Source organism: Rhipicephalus microplus, chromosome 3 (assembly GCF_043290135.1).
Source record: "Rhipicephalus microplus isolate Deutch F79 chromosome 3, USDA_Rmic, whole genome shotgun sequence".
Classification (NCBI taxonomy): Eukaryota; Metazoa; Arthropoda; class Arachnida; order Ixodida; family Ixodidae; genus Rhipicephalus; species Rhipicephalus microplus.
The window spans coordinates 246,139,825-246,158,690 of NC_134702.1; the positions used below are offsets into that span (position 1 = coordinate 246,139,825).

The window sequence follows — 18,866 nt, forward strand, 5'->3', positions numbered from 1 at the left end:
ATGAGAGAGAAAAAATACCCACACCTGCCTTCTCGACACTCATAGGTGCATCCGTTGCAATTACTATATTAGTACCTAATAGAGACAGGTGTTGTTCTAATAAACCAATCAAATATTTAGAGGGCAAGTGTTTAGCGTTCATGGGGAAGATATCGTCAAATTCTATTTGCACTTGGCCGATTGGTTTGACAGATGGTGTGATCTCGAATATATTAGCATTCAAAGCATCTAGAAGTGTTTGAACAAATAGCACTTGGGGTTAATATACACGGGACCAATGCTCTTTGAGAGAGACACCAGGCTCGGCAAAGAATACAAACTGTCGCCTTCTTAAAGTGGATTCAGAAAATTTTAAATAGGTTTTGACTGCTAAAATACCGAATCTGCAAGCAAGGGTAAGTATCCGAGCTTCTTGATACAAAACATTGTTAGCTGTGAATTTTGGCACACCTAAACAACTACGAAGAGCTTCCCGCTCAAAGAGAATCAAGGGGTTTATTTTGTATGCTGGTCCACCAGAGAATAGTACACATCCGAATTCAAGAATCGGACGAACGTACATGCGATAAATCATGATCAGCGTATCTCTGCAAAGACCAGAACGGAGGCGGCCAAGCCTACCTATCATCCCAACAGCGCGTGTAGCCTTAACTTTAGTATGTTCAGTGGGGTCACGCCAGCTCAGTTTTTGATCGTACAGTACACGCAGATATTTATTACAGTTAACCTGGGGAATTATTTCTTGATGGTACAGAAGAGAAATAGTAACCGGTACGTCCAATGGAAAAAAACTATTATAGCACTTTTAGTTACGTTCAGGTTCATATGAATTTTCTGAAGCCAGGTTTCCAATGTTGCCAAATAAAACTGTAATGTCGAATGTAGTAAATAAATATCGCTGTCAGATGCAAAGAACGCAATATTATCTGCATATACATATACTTGCACCTTACCACTCAGTGGTATTGAACTTAACAAAACTTTAAATAGCACAGGCGATAGAACAGAGCTTTGAGGAACACCTCTCGTTTGGCTATACATCGGTGTGGAACCGCCTCGTTGGGAGCAATCAAATTTTGTGTCTTTTAAAAATTTGAATATCCAATTTGTTATGCACTGCGGGAACGTAAGCTCTTTTAGGACATTGATAAGAATAGCATGTTCAACACTGTCATATGCCTTGGCTAAATCAAGGGTTACTAGGGCCGCATATTGTCGTCTGTGGCGAGCAAGCTTTATACGAGCTTCTAAATCAACATGCACCCACCATATAGAGTAACCTGGTCTAAATCCAATCTGGCACGCACTGAGTATCGCATTATCTGTTATGAACTTCGTAACTCTTATGTAAAGTATTCTTTCTATTAACTTGACTACAAGTGATGTTAAAGCAATTGGCCTAATGTTATTTGCATTCCTAGTCCCTGTTTTTTAAGAAGTGGTATTATTTTTGCAAGTCTTCAGTCAGGAGGTATCCAACTATTTTCAAGTGAATAGTTGAGAACCTTAAGGAGGTCTTCAGGAGAGGTGTCGAATAATATTTTTAACATTTCTTAACTGACGGCATCTAGTCCAGGACCTGTGTTTGGCAGAATACGAACGGCGTGCGCAAGTTCATCCCTACTTACTTCAATAAGATCATTTCCGAATGATGGTTTTGCACACTTTATTTTAATTAGCGTTGTAAATCTCTTCTCCATTCCTAATGCAATTTCAGTTATAGTATCTTCCAACTCAGTTGGAGAAAAAATAACTGAGTCAGTATTTACGTGTGCTGTAATAGCTTTACGATTACGGAGAAATCTGAATAGAGCTTTCTTGCTGCCGCTCTTGAATAGATAGCTATACCGTTTTTCATCATAATGGTCTTTTGCTAATGAAACTGTTCTCTTAAAGGTAGCTTTAGCAAATAAATAATTTCTTCAATTAGTCGGACTATGGTTGGTAAGGAGTTTTTTCCATGCAGCGTTGTGGCGTCTATAATCTCTGGCACAATCCACATTCCACTAGGCCGATTTGAATTTTCCCTTTGTTGAAGATATAGTGAACTGTGATCTTTTAATTGCACACTTTAGGTTGGAACAAAGGCTCATAGCTTTCATATTTGCTTTCATATTGGCGCATATCTCTTCAGCTATAATTCTTCATCGTCATCAGTCACAGCATGAACCATTGGCACAAAATTTCGTGTAAATGTTTAGCAGATACCGCGCTTCTCACAAGAATGAAAAAAAATAGCATAGCGAATGCCTGCCTACTACCCAAAATTTTTATTATTATGCCCTAGTGAGTAACAAGCAAGTGTGCTTGCAGTAGTTACCCAATGATGGAGTGTTTTGGAAGGCTCTGAAAGGTCGCTATTCTAGATTTCGCTGTGACTGTGCTGCGCCTTCCGCGCTTGCGTGGCGTTTTTTTTGGAATACCCGTTTTCCTACACCTGGTAGCAGTTTGCTATCGGCTAAAATGGTGATGCTTGCGAGCAACTCAAGTCAATCACATCGTACAAAGAAACTTGCATAGTGTCATGAAGTATTCCTAATGTCTTTGTCGATTATATGACACCTAAAAATTTATGAGATTGACAGTATGGTATTTTTTGACTTTTAATCGACACACAGTTCTTCGTCATGAATTTGCGTGTAAACGACAGCAGAGCGCACTTTCCAGAAAAAAAAAATTCTAGGCCTTGATTTACGAGGTACAAAGCAGTTGCAGCAGCAGTTCTTTGGATCTACGCTCGCAACTGCAGGAGAGTTATCACAAATTCCCAGATGCAGATATTATCTGCGTATGTTAGTAGGCAAATATGTATTGGTATCAGTGCAATACATGATTACTGAATTAGACAACACGAGCAGAAAGGTGGGCCTTAAAATTATTCTGCAGCAAATAAATGTACTACAACCTCAGAAGAGAACAGCGTTTTGAAATTTGGGGCAGTGCACTTGAGCTTGGTAAAAGATTGATTGATTGATATGTAGGGGTTAAAATTCCAAAACCACCATATGATTATGAGAGACGCCTTAGTGGAGGGCTCCAGAAATTTCGACCCCCTGGGGTTCTTTACCATGCACGCGAATCTGAGCCCACTGGCCTACAGCACTTTCGCCTTCATCAAAAATGCAGCCGCCGCTGCCATGATTCGCACCCGTGACCTGCAGGTCAGCAGCCGAGTACCTTAGCCCGTAGACCTCCGCGGTGTGGCTTTGCTTCTTTCAGTTTTGCGCTACAAATAAACAGGATTGGAGAAGCCTTTGTCATGCAATGGACGTAGTCAGGCTGCTGCTGCTGCTGCTGCTGGTGGTGGTGATGATGATGACGATGATGATGGGGGTGGTGATGATGATCATTAATATAATATTATTATTATTTGATGACAAGCGCACATGAAGAGTGATAAGTGTTGGATTAAAGAGCATGGGGCTCAGCACACCACTCTGAGGAATGCCAAGACAAATGAAATGTGGAGAGGTGTAGCCGTTCTCCATGATCACACCACGCAAACAAAAAAGATCACATGTTGAATATACTTGCGTATGCTTTTAAACATTCGACGAGCCTCTCTAATCTCTTCTAGTGTGGGAAGGACGGCTTTATGAGTAATGTTAGTATAGACTTTATTACACTTCGACCAACAAAGAGGCGCGAAAAGGCTTACTGCCTTTCTTGTGCTCAATGTATGTGATTAGACCGATGACGCTATCAATCGATGATCGACCACGCCGAAAGTCGGCCATTGCATCTGAGTAGACCTACACCTGTCTCGAAGCACTTCGAGATAGGTAATAGTGCACTTGAAGTTGTATAGGACTATGTCTACTTAGGACAAACAATATCCACGGAGCCGAACCACGAGATTGAAGTAACTAGAACAATAAGAATGGGGTGGAGCACATTTGGAAAGCACTCTCAAATAATGGCAGGTAGATTGCCACTATCCCTCAAGAAGAACGTGTATAATAGCTGCATCTAGCTGGTACTTAGCTACGGAGCAGAAACCTGGAGATGCACAAACATGGTTCAGCTTAAATTGAGGACGACGCAGCGAGCAATGGAAAGAAAAATGATAGGTATAACCTCAAGAGACGAGAAGAGAGCAGAGTGGATTAGAGAACAAACGGGGGTTAAGGACATAAGTGTTGAAATCGAGAAGAGGAAATGGACATGGTCTGGGCATGTAGCACGCAGAAAGGATAATCTCTGGTCATTAAGGGTAACTAACTGGATTCCCAGAGAAGGCAAATGGGTTTCGGGGAGACAGAAGGTTAAGAGGGCAGATAAGATTAAGAAGTTTTCGGGTATAAAATGGCAGCAGCAAGCGCAGAACCGAGGTGACTAGCGGAATATGGAAGATGCCTTTGTCCTACAGTGAACGTAGTCAGGCCGATGATGGTGATGATGATGATGATAATGATGATAAATTATTCTCCAAGTAGCACTCCAGGTGTCTGAGGGCCATTGTATTTGTCACTTTCCCATGCAACCAGTCAATGCTTTTGGGCGATAGGAGAACTGCAATGGTTGCTTGCCAGGTTTTAGCAGTGGTACTACGTGACTGTTTTACAACTTAAGGGGAGAGGGCCGTCTAGCCAATGATGATCAAACCGCGGAAGTTGACCAATTCTCGCGCACTCACTCAGGTGACACGTGGTTCTGGAATAGATTCCGTCACGTCCTGGTGCTAACGCACGTTCGTCCTTTACCGCACTCGACCAGATGTGGCATTGCTGAATAAGTTTGCGTCGGATGATCAGGACAACCTTCTGGAGCCGAATTCACTACGCTCTCTCTTGTCTACGCATTTTCTTAGCCAACAATTCTGTTATCTGGAGAAATTACTGTAGCGCGGGTACGAATTTAACTTATTTGGCACTTAAGAGGGCGGGGAGGACACACGATAGCTGATGAAACGACAAGGAAAGAAAGCAGTGTGTCCCGATAATATCAAGGTAGCACGCAAAGCGTCTAGCGTCGAGAGTATACGATGATAGCCAATGATTTGCTGCATCTAAGTTTCAGTTCCGCGAGTGTCTGCTACAGCGCTTACGGGATGCCGCGTTCGTTGTAATAGACGTTTTGGTGTGCTGTGCAAAGCCAAGCATTCGCCTTTCATCGATGACTGTAGCTAAAAAAGAAATTGCTCGATGGCCTTAAGCAATAATCCATGCACTATCTCACCAAGTACATGTAAAAAACACGCCAGGTGCACCACATTAATGAAACCACGCATAAGTCGATGCATGCAATGTTTGAAAGTGTGCCTCAAATATTTCCCAATGTTTAACGCGACCAGTTACCTTACATATTAATGAAGCTGCGCTGCTACTCAATTAATCCTATGTAATCGAGCACGGTATAGTGGTAAACGTAAGAGTGTTTTGTACCTAGACGTAAAAGGTTGCCTTTCTTACAATTTTCTTATTACAAGACATAGGAGCGACTTTTGTGCCCGCGGACGAATTGTGCAGAAATAGAAAACAGCAAAAAGCAAGGAAACTGTGAGTGGAAATTCGCAGGTTCCACGCACCGCAGCATTTTTATAAAGCCGGAATGCGAGAACGTGCATACCCTTACGCTTAGATATAGATATATGTCTACGTAAAACGAGGGAGACTCGTCGGGAGGTGTTTCAGTGCTAATGCTTTTCACAAAACACGGTGCAAATATTTCGTCCAGCGTTGCTTGAGTGAGCAAACAAAGCAAGGGAAGTGTATACGAGTCTTGAAGTCAAGAGATATTATCACACGTGCAAAAAGGACGAAAAAAGAAAGAGAGACTATCGTTTCGTCTCCGCGAAAGCTTGAAATCGATAAATAAACAGAATTTCTTGACCAAGCAGACGTCAGGGAAAGTTTCCGCAAAGGAGCGTCGGATGCTTGGAGAGCACGAAAAAGGAAGTACGCGTTTTATCAGAGCGACAGCCACACAGAAAGCGAGATGAAGTGTGACTGTCTTTTGATGTGAGAATTAATGCTAATTAGGAGAGTTGTGAGTTCCTTAGCCGAATTCTCTTAAATAACTATAATGAAAACAAATTAGGTATTCATCTAGTGAAAGTGACGCTAGTGACAGTGAATCCATAATGGTGATTACGCGTTGTCACAGGCCGAAATATTTTTATTATTTTATTTATATTTGGTAAATTATGAGAAGGTAGCGTACATTACAGTCGGCTATTCCAACATCATGACAGTAATGTACAAGATAAATAGTGCATGGTTATACAGCCACACGTGGTGGCTTCTATCTTCTAGTAACAAGCTTGGGCAAACGCTTTATAATTATTTTTTTCTATTTTTGACCAAGTTTCACCGGACGTTTTTGCAATCGGCCTCATTCGAAGCATTTACGATATATCAGCAATAGGGTGAATGCAAGCACTGTTTAGCGGAGGAGTGGTCACAGCACTCAGATACTATCTAGGAGGTACTGGGTTCGATCTGAAGTTTCACCGAGCACTTTTTTTTAAGAAGTTGCCCGGCCTGAGATTATGCATGGCAGTGGGTACTAATTTTTTGAGAAGGTGGCTTCCGCGCTCTTTCTTTCACTCCCACTTTGACCCAAAAGCGCTTTGCCATGCTCCTTCATAAGTTACATAATTCAGGGTTCATAATTTCCCCCTCCATCCTCTCTCTTCGCAAAAGTGCCGAGTGCCGAAATACCAATATCATACGTGGTATATTACTTTTAACGTGTCTGGATATTCGACTAGCGATCAGCCATCCTGGTGTGTTGAAGAAAATCTAGACATGCAGCGAGCTAATTGGTTGTGGCCAAGTTGACTGCCTTTATCGGGACACGTTTTCATGCTAATTTAGTGGGCATCATTACATGCAGCAAGGTAAAAGAGCCCGGGCAGTTAGAGAAGACACAAACAAAGTGATTAGTTTGTGTCTTCTCTCCCGCTATCTGTCATGCTGCGCGCTTCAGTGTAATGTCGCTGTCAATGGTTAAAATGAACTATAGCAGTTTATCGATTTATCGAGGGGACCGAGAGGGTCCCCTATTGTCCAGAGCGGAACACAACAATAGCAATTTGATTTGTGTAATAGAGAGGTACTCTGCTTTTTGTTATTACAAAAAATTTTTAAAGTGAACTTTATTTTTTATTAACAACAGTTCTAGTGCAGATGAAAGGTGCATGGACAAAATTCGTGTATTCAGCTTGACAAGGTTTGTGACCTTAATTGTAATTGCGAAACGGTATTACAATATGCATAAATATCACACACATTTACAACCACGGGTGATAGCTTGCTTATTCTGATTAAAATTTATATGTTGAAATGGACATATCCGACCAACGCAATGTGTACAAGATATGTCATGTAGAGTAGCTATGCTCTAAACTAATCTTCACTGGTTGGTTCTATTTTATCCGCTCATGACTTTACGCTGGCGATTTAAACAACGTTTTTGAATGGAGATATTTTTTGTATGGTTACATTTATTTTTATGCAGTAAGAAACAAATTGAAATGTATAATGACTCAGAAGGAAAAGAACTAGAAACGAATCCAACCAAAGATTTACCAAACTTAATTATCAATGATAAACGGATTCTCATTTAAAAGATACATACATACATACATACATACATACATACATACATACATACATACATACATACATACATACATACATACATACATACATACATACATACATACATACATACATACATACATACATACATACATGCATACATGCTCACACTGAGGTGTAAATATTAAGAAGAATGGCTATAAAACAACAATTCTAATACACTCATTTCGAATATACAGAATGTAACTTACGAGAGAAATCCACCAGCATTGTTATGTCTGAACTCGGTGTTTCTCGAACCATCTCCGAAAAGCTTGATGCATAGTTTCTGCTGCTGCCCAGTGACAAGCAGTTTTTATAAGAAACACAGGAAGAAAAGCCTGGACAATGTCATGCTCAAGAAAAGGGCTGTGCATCAAAATTTTGTCCATGTATGTAATATTACCCTGTTTATTTACATAGCGTGGCTCATTCACAACACACTAACAAAGTATATTAGGACACTTTGGCTGAAAAGTTGGCACAGCGCGAAGAAATTCTAGACAATACATGAATAATACGATTCTAAGCGACTAAGCTCCTCGGTCCAGACAGTGTTTATATTGACAGCTATAGACCCCATTTCGTTTCTCAAAAACACTCCTCAGAAAGACTTCAAAGTTTGCACATCAACACTGTTCCCATGCAGCTGTCTGTTATTCTACATGAAAAAAAAAGTAGTTCACTGGTGAGCCAAGACTGTACACTAATTATGTGAGGTGATGCTCCAGTGCACTTCATGTATGTCTTGCTGCTGGCCTCAACTGCGATGTTGCTCAGCACATATGTGTAAAATCACAACTTATAATATGACACTAGAAAATAATTATGTGTCATTTGCCTGAGACAGGGACCACAACAAAAGAACACAGAAACATTTACCTTCAAACAGTTAGGAAAATGTAAGTACATTATCAATGAGTTTTCACACCTCATCTGAGAATTGTAATAATGGTTATAAACACAATGTTACTTCCACTAACAAACTATTTTAAGATGCCAGCTTCAATATTAGAGTATACCATTACCTTTGTAGGGCTAAACAATTGTACAGGCACCTCGAAAAAGATAAGTAAATACTTGCTATAGCTGCGTATAAATTAAAATGAATATTTTTATTTCTACTGTGAGTAAAGCTGCATAGCTGATAAGTCACTTGCATAGTACACAATTACGTTATGAATAAACCTATTCGAGCAAAGTGTACATTAAAAGGTTACACTTACTCAGTAAAAACCGAGAAGTAGACGGTTGAAGGACGGACAGGCAGTGGAATAACAATACGCAAGCACTAAAATCTACCGTTAGATATACTAGGAGTAATGATTATCCTCTTTTTTCCAAATAATATAATCCACATAGATTGACTTCCCAGAGCTTATACACATGGCATCATTGGTGCTATACAAGTGACTGTATACTGAAGGATTATATCGACAAAGTACAAGATTGCCGCATCCATGGCTTTACTTCTTGTACTACAAAGAAGGCAAAGACCATTGCCAACCATGGATGCTGTCAATTATGGCAGTTAAATGGAGAGACACGAAGGTGCTTTGATCAACTCAAAACTATTTCCCCACTAACGCTACAGCAGCCTTTAAATTAGTATCATAGTTTGGTATCTTCCATGCAAAATTTAAATGATTTAGAATGCAAGCAAAGGAACTGCTGAATAATGCACTGCTAAGAAGTTAAGCTGCAGCTGCGCAGAATGTTACTACGTATACAATTCAAGCTGCTCCTGACATCACAATGTGCTCTTTTTGCTGTCGTAAACTTTGAGCAGAAGAAACGTCACTGGCAGTCCCTTTTTACTTGTTGGTCTTCTGTGCTGAGCTTATGATGCACGGTACATGACCGTGGAGCACCGGATCTCTTGTTACTACTGAAACTTAAAAAATACAGATCATCGTTACAACCATGCTACATGAAAAAGTGTACAGTTGTTAAATATGTGCTTATATTTACAGATGTCGTATTTTCAGAAGCCGATTACAAGTATGCAGAAATAATGAAAAGAAACAAAGTGTCAACACACGCAAACAGTGGAGACTGAAAATATATTTTATTATGATACAATAGCAAAACATGAAGGCATTAAACTTCTGCCAGGCATAATGAGCCAACAAAACTTCTTCTATTTCGACTTTACACAAGGTGCGAGAAGCAGACCACAAATAAGTTCACTTAGAAACACAAGTTAAACTGCAATACAACACAACAGCTCATGTTCATAATAACCTTAAGGCAGTTCAGTATTGCCAGCTCACACTACCGCGTATAGGAACAAATGGGCAGTCTAGAAGACACAAAGTAATTGTGGATTATGAGTGTGCTTATTGCTCACAGTTATTATTCCAAACAAAGAAAATCTTTCAAAAAAGCACTTCAACAGGAGATATAATCATACGCAACAAGCACAACAGTCTCCTACAGGTCCACCAACACTCACCATTATTGTTGATATTAGTGTCTTTCCGAATGGATATGCTGTGTCCTGCAGAGAGCACCAAAGGAGCGCTCCATTACTTGGCTTGCATGTGTGATGGCTGCATCGCACTGCTGCTGAAATAGGCTAGCCACAGACAGAGAGATGAGGATCCATGACTTTGAAACATACTGAACGTCACATTTAGAGATCAACAATGCATACTTAGGTCAGGTACAATCTGTAGAAAAAACTGTATCACTATGCAATGGTAGTGAACTTGTTCGGCTGAAACACAACATGCCGCAGCACTCGGAGAGAAAAAGCTACATCAAGTAAAAGATGCAGTTACTGGCCTTATGTCGTCTGAGGCTTGTTCAATTGGTCTTTCTCCTTGCAAGTTGTGAACAGCCAGGATATTTTGACCCACATGCTAATTCCTTTCAGAGCACTTGATCCACAGAGGGAGTCACAAGCTCGAGAGCTCAATAAGGAATCAAAGTATTTGTGCCTGTTTAAAAGCACAAGCTTTTGAGTCTCAGATGATTGGAGTTTCATTCATAAGCTGCAGGCTTTCAACTCTCAACATTCTCAATTATCTCGCAATTCATTTCTAATAATGTTCAATAACATTATTAAATTCACGCCCTGCAAAATTCACGCCCATGTAAAATTCACGCCCTGCAAAATATATGTCCTAGTGAAGTATAGTGCTACCACAATGGTAATCGTCTATAGAACTAATTTTTCAAAATAACATGAATTCCTCAAGTGCAACCTGGCTCTTGCAAAATAAATTCACATTAACTTTCCAACTATATAACGTGGTAAATAGACAGAACCATCCTAATGATCAAACAAGAGCTCACTTATATCAAATTACAAAAAAGCTTCCGATGTATTTGCCCGCCTCTTAATAATATATGTATGTATATAACAGTAGTGGTATATTTTTCATGCTTGAACTTAGCATAGGGAAACATTACATCTGATGGGCTTAAAAACTTGCACACGTTATAGTACTGCATTAATAGCCACAAATTTAGTTCTGCAAGGTTGACTCACCGATGGCAGCATTTAGTAGCCGTCAGTGTTTTGAGGAACCAAGAGTGCTCTAGGGCCAACAGGCAAAGGATATCTGCAGATTGGAAGCTGCCAATAATAGCAATGAAGAGCAGGCCAGGCGTGCACGTCCAGCAATGTGCTGCGAGAACTGGCCATGCCCAGCTGTTGTCAAGGCTCTAGTGCCGTGCAAAACAATGGCCAGACGAACTCAGAAACATGTAGTTAGCGAGTACTGGCCTACAACTTTATCCAAAGCAAGGCACTAGTGAAATCTTTGCTCTTTCTGGGCGCTGCAGGGAAGCTTGACGTTCAAGGACTCTCGCTGGCACATAAAACTCTCAAGTTCTTACCGAAGAACAGTCTAGGTGCGCTACCAAAGTAACACGATCCACAACAGAATGTAGCATCTCGCTGCTTTGGTTCATCACATCACAGCGCTAAAACTATGGTTATCACAAAAAGAAGTGACGAGTTAACAAACAAAAGCGCCACGCTCCACCACCGCAACTTCACAGGGCAAACCAGTTATGAACACAATCTTTCACTTTTCAGTCACAAGAGCAGAGCTTCTTCACAAGTCTTGGAAACGTCAACACAGCACCACTGCTCACAAAGAACATCGTTTCACTCCCGAGCACTAGATTGCTCACAAGAAAACAGAAGTGTACGGGCTAACCAGTGGCGAAGCAAGAACCGAACACAGCGCGTAGTTCATACGTCTCCGTACCTACTTGGGGTCGTTTAGGTAAGGTGCCAAAACGCTGTAAATCCGAAATGTCGCACAGCACCCAACTGAGACACTGGAAACTGAAGTGAACTAACTGTTACCAGCACACAAACATACATTGCAGCCTCTCGAGTGCTAGTTGTCGGTGATGCACAGGCGCTGATATCGCTTGATAAACACACTGAGGCAGACTTTGCTACGCGACACAGTACACCAATAAACTGCTGCTGGTTCTCACACTGCTTAATGACACCAAAAAATCAGCGGTAAAAACAACACATTCAGTCGAACGCTGAAGGAACTCGAGCGAGAGGCGTTTGCTGAAATTCGCACCGACCGATATGTTGTTTACGACGCCATGATGTTTTCGACGACTGCGCAGCACGTCAAAGAGCTCTAAGAAAGTACTTGCGCATTTTTCACGGCGTGACTAAATTTGTCTTACGTGCGAGGGGGATGATATGACGAACACGACAGGCATGTCAGATGAAAGAAGTGTTTTGGTAACGTCACGGAGTGTGCTAAAGTTGACAGTATTGCTTCGCAACCAAGCACAAGCTGTGCCTGTCGGCCAAGCCATCGTCTGCTCGCGTTTGTCGTCTGCTTTGATCAGAGCACGCCACGGGGGATTCGCCTTCGCAACGCAGTTATTACCAGGTCAAATGGTCGCTGCGTCGCACGAAATACATGTCAGTGGCTCGCTCTACCTTTGACTAATATGCATGCGCGAAGTTAAACTGTTGGTAATTGTCGCACGGACTAATTCAGCCAAGGCTTGTTCGAGAATCGTGAAGGTTGGCATATTTTCGGTATCATTTAAAGTTACTAAGGTCGTTTTATCTCGACTGCTTGTCATATTATCACAGACCATATCGGTTTTTGAACAGTGAAGGAGACAATGCTTGATTTGTTTGCAGTTCCATGCGTAATCACGCACACTCATAATACGCTTCGGTTTACAAAGTACGCGCCGTTTCAGATCATCCCAAAGTGCATCGACAGCTGTATTTCAGAGATCGCACCCATTGGAGAGTTAGAGCCAATCGAAGTACACTAGAGCACAAGCTTTCTGAACCACTCACTGAAAAGTTACTCTCATTTTTATTTCCAATAGCGTGCAAAGAATGTACTCCCATTAACCTCTTTGGGGTTAATTTCCACCAATGAGGCAAGGATCTCAAGTCGTACATTTAGTTGGATGAAATTTGGCGCAACACAACAACATAACAAATAAGGTTGATCCTATGCTGTGCCGCGTTCGAATGAACCGACCATTCACGTAGCACATTGGTTTTCATCCGACCACGAATGTTTACATGCATAATTTTACGCCATTGACGCCCTAAAGGATTCTTCAATTACTGTGACTTTTGACCTATTGGACGACGGTGGTTGTCAATGTCATTCACTGCATACAAGGAAAACAACACACGAAACCCAAAGCGCCGAAAGATATAAAAACGCACCAGCAGTCATCACGCAGCCCTTCATGGGCGTGAAATAACTCAAAACCAGCCAGGGCACCAAAGTATACCACCGTGGCGGTAGGTTCTGAGTAGCCACATTGTTTCCAAAAGTGGTCCGGACCACTCTTAGGATTTTCTCTTAGCCGCGCTGCTTTTAAGCAAAATTTGGCGTTGTGAATCCACTTACGAGCACTTTTCGGTGACGTAAGCAAATACAGCAACTGCATAACCATCGCTGACATGTTCCCGGGCAGTCACAGCGCGCTTTATTGCAGTGGCCGATGTGACAACAATAGCCTCTTACGACGTTTTTTTTTTCGTTTCGTGAATCGGCTTACCTAACAAAATTTCTCTTGCGCCAAAATGTTTTTTTGCACGTGAGTTTTGAGAATCCGGCCCCTGTATCTCACATCTTATCACTTTCGTGAAGTCGCCTGCCACCACATGATACCTGTATAAACCTCCCAATCTCCACCCAGGCCACAATCAAAATACCATTGGGAACTATGCTGACTGTTGTGAACAGTTAACTGTGCATCGAAATGTTTCCACACCAATTATTCCGTATTTCTTCCACACAGAAGCGCAGCTCTTGCCGGCAGTGGCAAAAGCTGTCATAAAGGTAGGATGTTACGGAGGAAGCACAGTAAAGGTCACTGCATAAGAATCATTTGCAGTGAAAGAAATGACCTAGACACGAGACTGAACTATTCTGAGGCAGCGCGAAACGGTAAAGGCATGCACAACCGATTTTCCCTTCGCTCGGTGACCAACTTCCTGTCGTTATTTGTTATGGCGCACACCGCCCTATGCACGTGCTCTTTCTAAAGAAACGTTTCAAAACCAGCGTGCGCTTGGCCAAGGGTGACGAATGTAAACAAAAGTTTTGAATGTGCGCAAGAGGTCTTGCAGAGTTCCGCATCAAATGGACGGAAACTACAGCGCGTGCACAGCGAACGGGAATCCTTGACGTAAAAAGTAAATTGTCTCTTACGTTATTGAGGGTTGGCAGAAAAATTACAACGAAACGAGGAAGCGGAAAGAAGAAAGAATTTGAAATGCGTTTACTGTCAATTTTTTTGACTGTTTGATTTATGCGTAGGTCACACCCCATACTCCGGCGAAATCCTGAGACCTGCTTCCAGTAACGAGACAGAATGAAAACCTACTAATGTAACACATTCAAGGTGCGTCGTGGGTTACGACTGAAATCTGTGGGGACATATGTGCTTCGGCGTTGGTCACAATATTGTTCAAAGTAACAGCAACGTTAAAAGTTGTGAAAGTATTAAAAAAATGAAATCTAAAAATAAAATACGGACAAGAATCGTTCAGTGATCTAACTTATTTCGCAAGTTCAGCTGAAATAACTGCTAGCTCTGGCAACAGCGAGCTTAACATCAAAGTGATCAACCGTAATCAACAGAATTAAACGCAATGTATTCCTATGTGGAGGATGTATTTCGCTCATTATATTACTAAAACACCCTGAATTGTTTTAACACAAAAACAATGTAACCTAAAATAGCCACTTTAGTTATTACGCAAAGGTATATAAAATAACAAGAAATGACAAAGAAGGGTTTTGTTACATTAATATTGATGCATAACGTACGTAGGCTATTCACTTTCGCAGAACAACATACTCAAATATAATTTTAAGAGCTCATTTTATGTTTTGTTGGTAGCACTTGTTATGGCTACTCGCGTAACCCCAACAACCATAGTCAATTCTCTCCGTACATCTTTAGACGGTCGCCTATTCGCAGAGACACAGGCTCCCAGTGCACCATCCAGAATTTTTCTGAAGAGAGCACCGAAGGCTACGCCTTAAAGCAGCTCTCGGAGGATCTCGGCCAACGGCGTTCCGTTTCTGCCAACTCGGCCTTCACTAAGACACGCTTGAAGCACATGACAGCATTCTTGAACGTAAGAAAAATGCACAGACATGTAGTCCACTCGTGTGCGGGTGTAGGTACCCCGTGTTTGTCTCGTATTATCAATAATGTCTTTACAGTACAGTTATTGACAACTTGACAATATCGTAATTGGGCTTCAGAATATTGAAATAAGCGCTAAAACGACGCCAAAAGCAGAGAAAAAATTTTGACAAATACCCCTTACATTGGAAATTGACGTTGTGCGAAGCATGTAGAGCGAAGGTGACCATGTTGTAAGTTTAGATGCGAAGCAGCTCTTTGACTAGCCCGTGTAACGCTGTCTGTCCGTGTCTCCACGCCAATGCGCACCATCGCGTTCCCCCTGTCGCAGTTTTTGGATTGATGCCAAGTGGGTGAAGTCACAGCTGCGCGTTGACGTCTCTCTCCCCCTCATCCACAGCAGCTGTTGGCTCTTCCCTACACACCTAGGTGATGTTGCCCTCCGCCCGCTCGCAACACACGTCTTTCTCGCTTCATCCTGTACACCACCCGCAACGCTCGATCGCACATCGAGGGAAAACATACTTTCGGCTTGTTTATCTCCGATGAAACTTACACGAAACCCGAGCACCTCCAGTGTCTTTGCGTTTCAAAAAAAAGTTTAGTTGTGTAAAGGCTACACCGAGTTTTGCTTCAAACCGTTCTTCCAGCACCCGCGTCAACTCCCGTTTCAACCGGGTCAAAGGCATGCGCACCGCTGCTGCTTCGCATCCCATCAAGCTTTTCTTCGGGGAGATGGTCTGTAACTTTTATTGAGAGACATGCTATAAAGGACGTTAAATATATATATATATATATATATATATATATATATATATATATATATATATATATATATGTTGCTGATATTAACAACTTTCCAATGCTTATATAACGTGTTGTATGCACTTGTGCAATGATGCCAACAGCAACGTCAGTATTAACAACACCTAAAGCAATAAGCTGATATGAAACGCTAGCGCTCTCACGAATGGTAGTCTAGAAACACTGCTGCATAATCAACTTCAAAGTATGGCACCTATATACAATTACTGTTAGGCCGATGGGACGGCTGTATCGTACGTAGTAGTACGTACCTAATATATATAATTGTAGAGTCCACACTGCAACCACCATAGATATTTCATGAACATTAGGGTCTAAATGAAAAGTACCTTTGAGACTTCACGTTGCTCAGTGGTAGAATACTTGATTACCACAATGAATGACAGTGTTTGATTCGTTCTAGAAACCTCACCTTTACTCTTTGCATTCGTCAGATCAACGTTGCTGTTTTCTGCCTTTTCTTTATACTCATCGTTAAAATCCATGTGTCTGCAGCCATGTGTGTTCTACACAATGTTTAATGAGATCCAACAGACAATCATTCCAAGCAAAGTATACAGGTACATCAAAGGTACATCAAAGGTACATCAGGTGATTGTAATACAAATAGGAAGAAAGAAAAATGGATGGGGGAGTAGCCGGAGAAGTAGCTCAGTTGGAAAAATATCGGACGCGCTATTTGACGGTCGCAGGTTCGGTCTCCACCCATCCTAATTTATTTTTTCACTTGCTTTTTGTTATTCACATATACATTATAATTACCCCTACAACTTTGTTGGTATGATTGCATGTTAGATTTTAATAAACATATCATCTAACGAAGCAAGCAAGTCGTCAAGTGCACAGTTCTTTTTTCTTTCATTCATTGTTTCCTTCGTTCAGTCTCGTTCTGGATGAATTGGTGCCTTCAGGTAGCATACGAATGATATTTGGTCAGCTGCCGCCTGATATTAGGATCAAGTGCTACGTGACGCCAATGAAGGCAGAAAAAAGTGTTGTTCACTCACCGTCATGGCTATGGAAGGTGGTAACTGACACTCCCACGTTTAATTCACTTATATACCAACTAAAGTGGATGAGGGGTTAGCCACGGTCGTAGCTCAGTTGATAGAGCATAGGACGCGTTATTCGGAGATCAAAGAATGATTCCCTGCCCATCGCAAGTTATCTTTTCGTACAACTCTAATTTTCACTTTTATATTACAATTACCTTTTATGCGATCCCCTATATTTTCTTTGGAATGAATGTTCTGTTAGATCTCAGTGATATTGGTTGCTATAAAGCAGCATCAGGCAGCTTAGAGGGTGGGTTCATGATCACCTCCAGATACCTCTTTCCAGTGGTCGATACAGTTCAGGCTACGATGCTGATGATGATCATGATGATGTTAAAACAAGAAAAGTGCGTGGAGGGGAAAGAGGGCTAGATTCTACAAAAATAAGTTGACTTATAATAGCGAACCGGACGCAACACATGTTCAAGTTTTCGCTGGTCCTAATTAATTACTTTTGTGCTTTGTCATACGCGTACCTTCAAGTAAGTTTCAAGTTAGGAGACAATCGGATTGGGTGTGTTGGTACAACACAAGATTGCTCAATAGCGCAAACGACAGGACGGGATGGAATAGACGAGACAGAGCCCTGATGTTTGGTTTCTTTTATGCACTCGTGTCATTTGCCCTGTTAAGCACTCTTTATCATAGTTAGAGGTTATAACTACGAAAAAAATATTTATAAAGCATATCTAGGTCAGAAGGGGTACTAATATGTTTAGAGGAAAGGTGAATTTAGCTACGTTGTATGTCTAACTGCTGCACACTGCTACCTTCCGTAGCCTCAAGTACATGATAAGCTTATTTTGAATCACTTGGGTATTTGAAGCTGGTTGGGTTACTTGTAACATGTTCCTATTATGTTTTATGATAAAGCGCTTGATTTATTCATTTTTCTAATGTGTTATCACAGTAAGTCCCTCCTCGAGTTGGTAACCTTGGGACCCCTTTCTGCATATTGAATTTTAATATATTTTCTTGTTATGCTACTAATGCGTATTAATTGGATGATTGATAAATTGGTGTGTCTATCGATTACAGGACTGATTTATTTATTGATTGAAGGGCCTTTAAAAGCAGCCTACATCAACTACTAATTTTTTGCTGTTCAATATAGTATTCTCTTCAAATAGTACTTTGGTCTTAATCTTGCTTCGAAAGTACACTGCCATTTGGGAGCCATTGCTGTGTATGTCTGACTCAGCCATTCACCATAACTTGGAAAATTAGTATATCGTATCAAGAAGAAAAAAATTAGTTTGAGGTCTGTGTAGGTAATTGTACAGTTGCATGAAAACGGTGAAAATTTAAATTTCGCGCTAAACTGAGCCAACATGGTAATGAAAGCCAAAAAACTTTAACTTTGGACAAACAATGACACATGCTACGATGAAAATTTGCGTGATTTCATAAGTGAAATAAGTAATCTATATATATATATATATATATATATATATATATATATATATATATATATTATCAGATCATCTCAATCTTCCCGACCATGCGTTCGACAAACTATCAGTAACACTATAAGTGACGGGATTTAAATAAACTGAGAACGTGAACGAGAGTCATACCTTATTCACCGATTTACACCCTCAATAGAAGAATAAATGAGAATCCGGTTACTCTTGCAGGAATAAAGCATTAGAAAACAATAACGGCAATGATGAAAATAATAACTGAGTTCACGGCACTGCAGCTGCGAAGAGCACTGGACAACTCAAAATATTTCCAAGTCTAACTACTCTTTTTAAGTACAGCTGTCGTATGT

General features: G+C 41.0%; 1 protein-coding gene across 1 annotated transcript in view; it reads left to right on the top strand.

The window, feature by feature from the left end:
• LOC119168764 (glucose dehydrogenase [FAD, quinone]) overlaps nt 1–18,866 on the top strand; it is a 119,935-nt gene that overhangs the window by 40,805 nt on the left and 60,264 nt on the right. The gene's annotated exons all lie outside the window — the stretch shown is intronic.